The sequence below is a fragment of the Dasypus novemcinctus genome, chromosome 8 (assembly GCF_030445035.2).
Source record: "Dasypus novemcinctus isolate mDasNov1 chromosome 8, mDasNov1.1.hap2, whole genome shotgun sequence".
Classification (NCBI taxonomy): Eukaryota; Metazoa; Chordata; class Mammalia; order Cingulata; family Dasypodidae; genus Dasypus; species Dasypus novemcinctus.
This window is the reverse complement of record NC_080680.1, coordinates 4,426,073-4,436,673: the sequence shown is the minus strand read 5'-3', so window position 1 is coordinate 4,436,673 and position 10,601 is coordinate 4,426,073.

Sequence of the window (10,601 nt, the reverse complement as noted above, 5' to 3'; positions counted from 1 at the left end):
TAAAGAATGAGAGATGATACCCTCTTGTTTATAGTAGGAAATTCTCTGCATGCTGGGACAAATGGCACTTATGGTTCATTTTGGAGAAGGAACTAAATTTGCCATCTGGAATTTGAAGAATGGATGTGGAGACACTCAAAGGCCTGGGCTAGTTGCAACCTGGGCCACTTGGATGAACTTTCACAAATGAAAGTATTTCACAAAGAACAACATGAAATAACTTAGGACATTCTATATTTGCCTAGATCCCATAAGTATTTTATGTAGGGGCATTAAAGTGAAGAGGGAGGAACACAGGCTGAGAATCAGAAGACATGGGCCACTTGCTCAAGTTCCATGAGCGCTGGTTTCTTCATCGAAGATGGTGGAGAATGTCAATATGAGCTCCACAAATACTGTTATTCTAACCATTACACAATAGAAACACTTAAAATCTTCATCTTTTTTCTTACAAAAAGGTACGCAATACTTTATATAAACATATTTAGAATTACTTTATTATAATGAAATAAGCAAAATAATCCAAACACATTGTAGCAGTTTGATATTACTGATGAATTCCAAAAAGAACTGTTGGATCATGTTTGTAAACTGATCTTTTCTTCTGGGCATATTATATTATATTGGATTTGTAGGTTTACTTGATTAAGTAATTATGTAAACTTCTTGTGCCACTAAAGGGTGGGGACTTACAGATTGAAAACATGGCAAAGGTCAGAGTTGGAGGGTTTTTGATGTTGGGGTTTTGATGTTGAAGTTTGATGCTGAAGCCTTAAGCTGGAGCCCCGGGAAGTAAGCACATGGAGGAAAGAGAAGCAAGCCCCAGGAAGAGAGGAATGCAGGAAGCCTGACATTGGCAGCCATCTTGCTCCAACACATGGAAATAGACTTTGGTGAGGGAAGTAACTTATGCTTTATGACCTGGTATCTGTAAGCTCCTACCCCAAATAAATACCCTTTAGAAAAACCAACCAATTTCTGGTATTTTGTATCAGTACCCCTTTCACTGACTAATACACACATATAAACTTCTATAAAATAATTATGCATCTCATTCTATATGCCCTGTCATATCTCTTTCATCTCCTGATCAGGACTCTTGCTGGCTAATACATGAGTGAATCATGATTTATTATCCCTGAATGACTTGAACTAGCTGATTTAATAAAGATTTGAGCCTCCTCTCTTTTGGGTATAGTCACAGTGTCAGTCATAAATTACTCAGTTTTTCCATCTAATATTGTAGCCTGGCCAGAATGCAGATACTGTTCAATTATGGAGAAGTGCCATAAATGTATTCATGTTAAAAAACAAAAATAGCTTCATGCTGAGTTTTAGTTTTAGAAACTGTGATTACTACTATTATTTGATCCAAGTTTGTTGTAATGATGGAGAAGGGAGGCAAATGAGAGCCACTGTTACAAACAAAAAACACATTAAAGGGAGTGGAGGTAGCTCAAGTGGTTGAGCTCTTGCTTCCCACATATGAGGGCCTTGGTTCAATCCCCAGTACCTCCTAAGAGTAAAAACAAACAAACAAACAAACAAGCAACAACAACAGCAAAACCCAACTCTCGTTGGGGTAGGGGATGTGGCTCTGTGATTAAGCACCTGCTTCTCATGTACAAGGTCCTAGGGTCAATCCCAGTACCTCCTAAATAAAGTGAACAACAAAAACCATTAAAATGTAAGATGCTATGGAACAGAGTTAGCTTTATAGTAAGAAATAGTCTTGATGATTTCTTTTTCTGCTCCCCATGTTATGTTTTCTGTCAGATGGGCTCACTGCCTGCCTTTTAAAACTTTAACCTATGTTCTATGGGATAGATTTGCATTATTACCATGTCCTATGTTTAAAAATGTGCAAAATATGATATGTAACTTACACAGAAGGTGTAAATCAAAACAGAATGAACACCCACAAACACACCAGCCTGCCTAAGAATTGAAACACTGCTTCTATTTTGGAATCCTCAGTTCCATTGCTTTTCTTTATACTTTCACCAGTACTTATACTTTCACCAACATAAATGCAGTGATAACAAATAACAAAGTTGCTTGCACATTTTTAACTTTAAACAAATGAAGTCATTGCATATATTTTTTCTGCAACTTGCCTTTTTGATTCAATAGTAAGTTTGCAAGATTCATTCTTAAGTTGTGCTTACCTATAGTTTCTTTTCATTGCTTTATAGCATTCCATCACAGGATTATATTACAATATGCCTTCTACTTTATTTTATTAGGTTTGTTATCCATTTTTGCTATTACAAAAGGTAGCTATCATTTTCTTGCCTGAGTCTCCTGGACACAAGAGTTGGACTTTCTCTAGGATGCAAACCCAGCAGTGAAACTGCTGCCTCAAAGAGTATGTACACCATCAGCATTACTAGTTAAAACCAATTGTTTTCCAAATTATACTCTCCCCAAGAGTTAACATTTCCAGTAGTGCTACATAATCACCAAAACTTACTACCATGCTTTAGCCTTAGGCAATTCGGTGGGTGGAAAATGGTTTCTCATCAGAGTTTTAATCTATAGGTTTTGGAAGAACTAAATCAAGAAAAGAATCAAGTAACCAAAGGGGGGGAAAGAAGATTATGTTAATGAGTAAGATGTGCAAGAGGTAAAGCAGGCAAATGTGTAAAGATTGGGGAGGGATTACTTCAGACTGACAATCAAAGATGGTCTCCTCAGGAGGATCACTTGCGTTGAGGCACGACTGATGAGAAGGAAAGAACAAGCAAGGACTGCAGGAAGAGGGTGTGGTCTCTGACTCTGAAAAGAGGAAACATCCTTTTCTTTTAAATGCTGGAACTCGGTACAGGCAGTGCTGGCTTTGAAGAGCTCTGATATGCACAAATTTCAGTCATCACAATTTAGCTAAATAACATCAGACCCTCAACAATGTGGCTTAAATTTCAGTTACCATGGTAATGGGTGAATAACTGTATAAAGTACCAACATTGTGCCTAGATCTTCAGCCTAAAATCACTAAGTAAATCACAGACTCACTTCATTATCAGTGACCAATCACACCTCTTCTTTCTTTTTCTTTTTAAAGATTTATTTTTTATTTATTTCTCTCCCCCTTCCCCATTGTCTGCTCTGTGTTCATTCACCGTGTCTTCTTCTGTGTCCACTTGCATTCTTTTGTCATGTGGCACCAGGAAACTATGTTGCTTTTTTTGTTGCATCATCTTGCTGTGTCAGCTCTCTGTGTGTGTGGCGCCACTCCTGGGAGGGCTGCGCTTTTTTCACGCAGGGCGGCTATCCTTGTAGGGCGCACTCCTTATGCTTGGGACACCCCTACATGGGGGCATCCCTGCATGGCATGGCACTCCTTGTGAGTGGCAGCAGTGCGTGTGGGCCAGCTCATCACATGGGTCAGGAGGCCCTGGGTTTGAACCCTGGACCTCCTATATGGCAGGCAGATGCTCTGTCAGTTGAGCCACAACTGCTTCCCTAACACGCCTTTTTTTTCAAAGTCTGTCTGTGGTTGTTACTGCCCACATGTTCCTGCACAGACAGCAAAGCTCATAACTGTGCTGCCTCCTTGTCTCTGATGACAAATGTATGTGGCAACTTAAAAAAAATGGATCACCAAAAGTGGGAATTGGTTAACAAAGATTAAATTTCAGTAAAGAAATAAAAGATGATAACACCAGAAGTGAAAATCAAATTGAATGCAAATGGAGTTATAAAAGAAAGAGCTGACTGTGGGAATCTCTGCTCTGCCACTCATCCAGAGACTCCAGGTAGAGTCAGAGTAATTTAGTGCAGGTGAATGAACACCTTGATGTGAAGGAGGGAAGTGGTTGTGATGAAAAATGAACATCTTGACATGAAGGAGGGAAGTGGTTGTGATGAAAAATGAACATCTTGACATGAAGGAGGGAAGTGGTTGTGATGAAAAGGATATTGTGATGAAAAGAATGAAGATGCCCCAGAAGAAGTGATAAGGGCCAAAAAGAAAAGAAAAAGGAAAAACCTTCAAATTAGAGTAACAATCATAGACATTTCCTGATTGAAAGTGCGAAGGATAACATATTGGATGCTGATCTAGACTTAGCAATGTGAAAATTCACCAATGCAAACAGAAAAATGTTTTCCCAGTGTCATAAGTTATATAATAAGAAGGCAAACCTTGCTCTAAATGTGCTTGATAAGTGTTTTACAAATAAGACTTTAATTCTCAATGTTTCTTATGTTTTAAATTACAACGTACAAAATCTTCATTTTAATTGTTTTCTCTTTTCTCTACATTTATAATTGATAGTAAGGGTTTTTAACATTTTGGCAAAAACTTTTTAAAAGGTCATAGAATAACTGTAAATGTCCCCATTAATTAATAAGTTTGCTTTGCACAGTTTCAGCTTGCACGGTCTGTTTTATCTCCATTACCACCTTGTCCAGAGAGGGCTGCATGTATTCTTACCTTTTAAGAATGAGGGCAGGGGAGAAGGTTCTCAGTCAAGTACTGGGTCCTTAAAGAAATGATGGGAGAGGGAATAGTACTCAGGATGGGGAAAGTACTGTGTGCAGGAAATGCTGATGCAAACTACTAGAAATGGGTTAGCTTTTAACGGGAATTTTATTTAGGGTAAAAGTCTACAGTTTCAAGGATGTGAAATGTCCGAATTAAAGCACCATCAGAGATACTTTCTCACCCAAGTCAGCTACTGGTGATTCTGGGGTCCTGCCATGTGGGGAAGCAAGATGGCGGATGATCTCTGCTGGGGTCCCTGCCTTCCCCTCCAGAATCTACCGTCTGCCAGAGCTCACCTGGGGGCACCAGGCACAGGGCTTGTTTTTCCCTGGGCCTCCTCTCTCAGTCTTGGCTGCTCCACTTTCTTCCCCAATTCAGCTGTGGACTATCAGGCAGATGGCCCTTCTCCTCAGCCTTGAGCTGCCCCAGGACCCAGCCTCTCGGGGGTTCATTCTCAGGCTTTGGCTGCCAGAGATCCTCCAGTTCTCTCTCATATGGCAGGGACAAAAACAGCAGCTTCCTTTCTCCATGTTTCCATTTATATATGGCCCAGCAAGAGGGCAGAGACCCAGGCTGAGTCATGACCCACTGTTCTGCTAGAGAAGATGCTTTTCTAATGCTTTGCTATATATATATGGGAGAGAGAGAGATTGATATAATAACTCAATTTACTCAAGCATAAGAAAGCAATACACAGACATATTTATTTATTAAACTTTTGTTAATAATTGGGAGAATATAAAATAGGCAAAGGATTGTCTACAAACAGGGGTCCAACTGCTGCATCATATGTATAGTATATGTATAGTATAGATATAAGCCCACCAAACAGGGGGGCATACCGACATACCTGGCCCACCTCCAGCCAGAGTCCCAACTGGATGCAAAATAAATAAACAAATAAATAAATAAATATATATATATACGCATATCTAGTTTAATAAGTCTATCCTGACAATTAGACTGAGAAATAAGAATGCCATAATCTGTGAAAAGATTAAGCTAATATTGATCAGAGCCACAAAATAACAGAAAAATAGGACAGTCTTACATGAAAACTCACCAACACGTAGCTCATGGCTGGGAATCCCAGATTCAGCAGCCAATACCAGAGTCTTGATTGAAAACAACACCTGTGCAGAGCACTCTCTCCCAGGCTGGGACTGCAACTGGCTTGACCGAGACTGTCCCTTTTATTGCGCTCATAATCAATGAACTCAATACCACAGATGCCAACTTGGGAGTACTGCATCTGTTCCCGAGGAAGTGGCCAGCCTTCTCAGGAAGGAACACCACACTCCCCCAGTGGTACATTCCAAGGTCTATGAGCCAGTCCCTGAGAAAGAGGCCAGCCTTCCCAGGGAGGAACACAATACTCCCCGGAATGCACCCTATCAGATCTTATTTGTTACAAATAGAATAATGTGCCCACTGTTCCAGATCTCATCACTGCTCCTGAAATATGAAAAGAACTGACTGGAAGGCTTTGGTGTGCTGATTATCAAAGCTTCCTGCATGATATTTTATTTTCACTTTTAGGTTTGAATGATACTCATTAATTTTTTTCCCAATACACCCACTGACATAGTCCAATCAAAAGCAAAGCATATCATGGTGCTTGTAACTAGCAGTGCTATTGTATGAGTATGAGAGTGGTTGAAAGGGAAAGTCTAAGGTCATGTGTATTACTAGAAGGAAAGCTGAAAACTGTAACATGGTACTGTATATGACAGTAAAACTTCATGTAAAACACAAATATGGGTGATATCAAAATACATAAGACTGTTTTTACAAAATATAAATACAAATATACTAGAGAGAAGGAAAGAGAATAGCAGCTATGTTTGGCAGGGGAAGCATAGAGAGATTGAGGGGTGATAAGTTTAGTTTGTTTTTTGTTTATTATTTTTGGCATTATTGGGAAGCGCTCTAAGAATGATTGAAGTGATGAATGCACAAATATGTGATTACACTGAATATCATTGATTGCAAAAAAAGAGCAATCTAATTAAGTAATCTAAAGCAAATGTAATGCAATCAAAGGGTGCCATACCCACAAGAATAGATTAGTATAAGAAGAACATAATCATTTGGAATTAAAAAAGGAAATTCAAACTATCCACAGTAATTAAATAAGAACACAGCTTGTCTAGTTTAGCCCCAGCTAGAGCACATTGAGATGCCTCCTGGTATCCTTCAAACCTTCCTATCTGTGGCCCAAAAGCATACTTCATTTCCTGGAGTGAAAAATGATCATGGCTTCCCCTTTCTGGAACTTTCACTTCACCATCTGATCCTGACAAGTTATTTTTTTCTCTTTTAGTTAATGGGGTCTGAAGGGAATATAGAAATAGAAATATGTTGCACCTGCATCCATAGAGCACTTGCCATGCTGAAGGTCAGCCTAATAATGAAATGTGATGAATAATTTCTGCCTTCTTATCAATAAGTAGACATAGCAATCCTAATAGGTTAGAATGCTCTGCTGCCGTACTCAATAATTTTGACAGGAAAGAGGAAAGTATGTGTCAGGTGACTTACCTGCTCTCTGCCCAGCTGTGCTTACATACATGTTGGTGTCCAGGCCTCCTTCTGTGATCTGCAGAGTCCCAAAGCGGGGGCCTGAGTGAGGCAAAGCCCTCTTGGGTGAAGTTCTGAGTCAGGCTGCAACCAGGAAGAACCATGAGCCCTTCCTGCTCAGTGAACATGAGTAGAAAGAAAGAAATTCAGAGATGGAGAGCAGTGAGAGGTTTCCAGGAGACAGGTGGGGAAAAATTGTTTGGAAAAAAATTGTGGTGGTGGAACGACTGCTCATGCATGCACCTCTACTCTTCATTTACTTTTGGAGTCTTGCACTGCTTTTATGTAGCAATGCCGTTACTGCATTCCCTTCAGTGATTTCCATGTGCGCCATCGGTGCCTTCCCCTTCCAAGTACCCTCACTGCTTGCCCCGTCCTGGACGTCATGAGTTCCAATAGGGCACTTATGGGCATTCATCTTTCTCTTCTGCCACACAGAATGTCATCCAAATGTAATTGCCTCTTATGTCCCATTTAGTTTCTCTTTCCAACATACTGTTGCTCTTAATAAATTGGCCCCTTGCACACATTCCCCCATGGTCAATGACACAAATTTAAGATTAGAGACAAGGAGAGGGAAATCCTACTCATGACTCTTGCATAACCCTGCCTGCTTTTGGCTGAATTAAATTGCATGTTTGATTTTTAATTGAGATTCATGCATATGAGAATAAGGAGCAGCATAAACTCAAAGAGGAAAAGTTGTCATGTTTCAAAGGAAATTATCAAGAAAGTGAAAAGACAGCCTACAGAATGGGAGAAAATAATTGTAAACTATATATCAGTGTGGTTTTTTCCTTTTTCTTTACTCCTTTTATTCTTACGTTTTTGAGAATTTGCATAGCTACACTTCATTTTTAGCTCTGTAAAATATAAATGAATATTTCATAATTTATCTGTAACTTTCCAAATTGCTTCTAGATTTTTCTATTATGAATATTCTTTCAATGTATAAATGCAAGAACTTTTCTGGGGCAAATATTGGGTTTACTAGGTTCTATAAGGTTGTAGTGGAAACACTGATACATAGGATACATGTAGTATCACCTTTATAAGGCAATAAAACTCTTTTCCAAAGTGGTTGTTCTTTTACTAGCATTGGATGAATATTTCCATTATCTCATCTTTTTACTTTTTCTGATTTTTTAAAATTATTAACATGTGTGAAATGGTATCTAAATGTGACTTTAATTTTCATTTCCAAGATTACTAATGGGATCGAGCACTTCTTCATATGTTTGTGGATTATTGGTTATAATTTTAACAGGGTTGTTGTCTTTTTGTTACGGATTTATAGGAGGTTTTATATATTCTGGATACTAAATCTTTCTAGGTAAGATATTTTGCAAATATCTCTGCTGAGGTACCACCCCCTCCCCCCCCAAAATACCTTTTAATTAGCAGGATTTTTAAATTTTGATGTGGTAAAACTTATTTTTTACCTTGTGGTTTACTCTTCATCCCTGCACCAAAGTCAAAAGATATTTTTCATGTTTTTCTTCCAAAAAATTTAAAAAGCTGCATTTTACCATTATGACTTCAATCAATTAAAATCGATTTTTATGTTAGGTATGTGAGGTAAGGGTTCAATTTGATTTTTATTTCACACGAGAGCAATCATCCCAGTGCTGTTTCCTGAAAAATGCAGTATTTCTCCACTTCTCTGCAATGGCAGATCGGTCATAAGTCATGTTTCCAAATACGTGTGGGTCTCTCAATGGCTTCCCTTCTCAGTACGGTTGGTTCCCAGGACTAGAGGGGCTGATTTCCCACCCTCTTGTTCTACCCCTCAGAAAGTGTGAATCCAAACCCAAAAGCATGTGACTGTGGCTGTGCATTCACAAATCATTGCAGGTTTTTTTCCCATTGTTTTCCTGCCCTACCGAGGGCAAGAACAAGACAAGCACGTATTTCCAGTGTGTTTATGCAGATGGGATTTTCCTAGTTTAGGCAGTTAGGATTCTGCCCTTGGAGATCTTGCATTTATGCGGGAGGTGGTGTAGCCTGCACTCTACCTGCTTGGCATCAGTCCTGCTGACTCAGGTGCTCACGATCCTTCAAAACCAGGCGCTGGGAGAACCCTGGCAAGTGCCAACCAGTCACACTCACACCGCTTCCAAGGCGCTGAAGAATTCCCTCATTTCGGCTCAATCTCACATAAAAATAGATGCTTTTTAATATTTTATCATACGTATTTTTAGGGAAGTGTTTCTTTGAATAGCTATTCTTCCAAACTACATATTTTATTTTATTCTCCCCTTGCACAATCGTGAGCATTCATCAACTCCTGCCATTTATGTCAATTAGTAACGAAATTCACCATCCTACTCATTATTATTTCACTTTGTTCTACATGGCCCAGACTATTTGTCCTTTTTTAATATTTGGAAATCCATGCCCTTTAGCTCACGTATTCTACTGCTTCCACTTAGAGAAAGGCTCATTTATTCCAATACTTGATTTCCACATTCCTTCCTCTGTCTTCTCATCAGACCCCGTCCTCCTTCCTAGGGTCACACTTGGGAGTGGGCAACCCGAGGGTCCCAGGAAGCCCTGCTAACCGCCCTCGGAACGGGTGGCCACGCTGGGCAAATGGCATCGTGTCTGCTTGATCTCTTGCATTTCATTTCATTTTCTTACTGTTCCCCAGGTTTCAGGGCAATACTAAAATCAAATTAATGCCACCTGTAGTGCGTGTCTCACTTAAAAATTTACTGCTTTAGCTGCAAGTTTTTGTTTCCCAGTTCCTCCCATGTTCTAATGCTAACGTAAATATTCACTGTGGAAAGGATTTGAAAGTCAGAGCAAAACATGCTGGACTTCAATGAAAGAAATCTACTTCCTAAAAGTTAAACAGGTAATCAAAGTTAATCATGTTTGCCTAAATTATATTTATATCATTTATATTTATACTAAACAATTTTATATTATGAGAAGGTATTTGAGATGAAACATTCCTGAGACAAATTTTGGAGTGCCACCCCTTGCTAGAGCATAACACTTTTTAATCTTGGGTAGAATAAACAGTTATTTAAACATGTACTTCCATGAAAATTAATAATTACCTAGTTCTTTACTTCATGTATTTCAAAATTATCTTTATTGCCTAAACCTTATAACACAAATGTATTGAGATAATGAATTATCAAAATTGGCTATGTCTGTTCAATTGTTTTATCCTCATCAGAACTTCTTAAATATCACCCAACTATGTGATTAAAAATGAAGGAAAATTGTAGCCTTTAAATCTTTTCCTGCTTATCTACGGTATTTCTCTATTTTAAAAGAGACAAACATGCTCTTTGAATCTAATGAAGGCTCAATTGACAAGTGTCACCACCATCAATTACTCATGAATGATAAGTTCAAATGAATAAAATTTCTCCCTTGTTGTACCTTCAAAATTTTATGGTATAGTTCTTTGACGAGATGCCCCAACCATGAATTTTGATGACAATAACAGAGAAAGAAAAAGGTATTGAGAAAAAATGCAATGACTTTACTATATTCTGTGCTATTACATGTTGATATA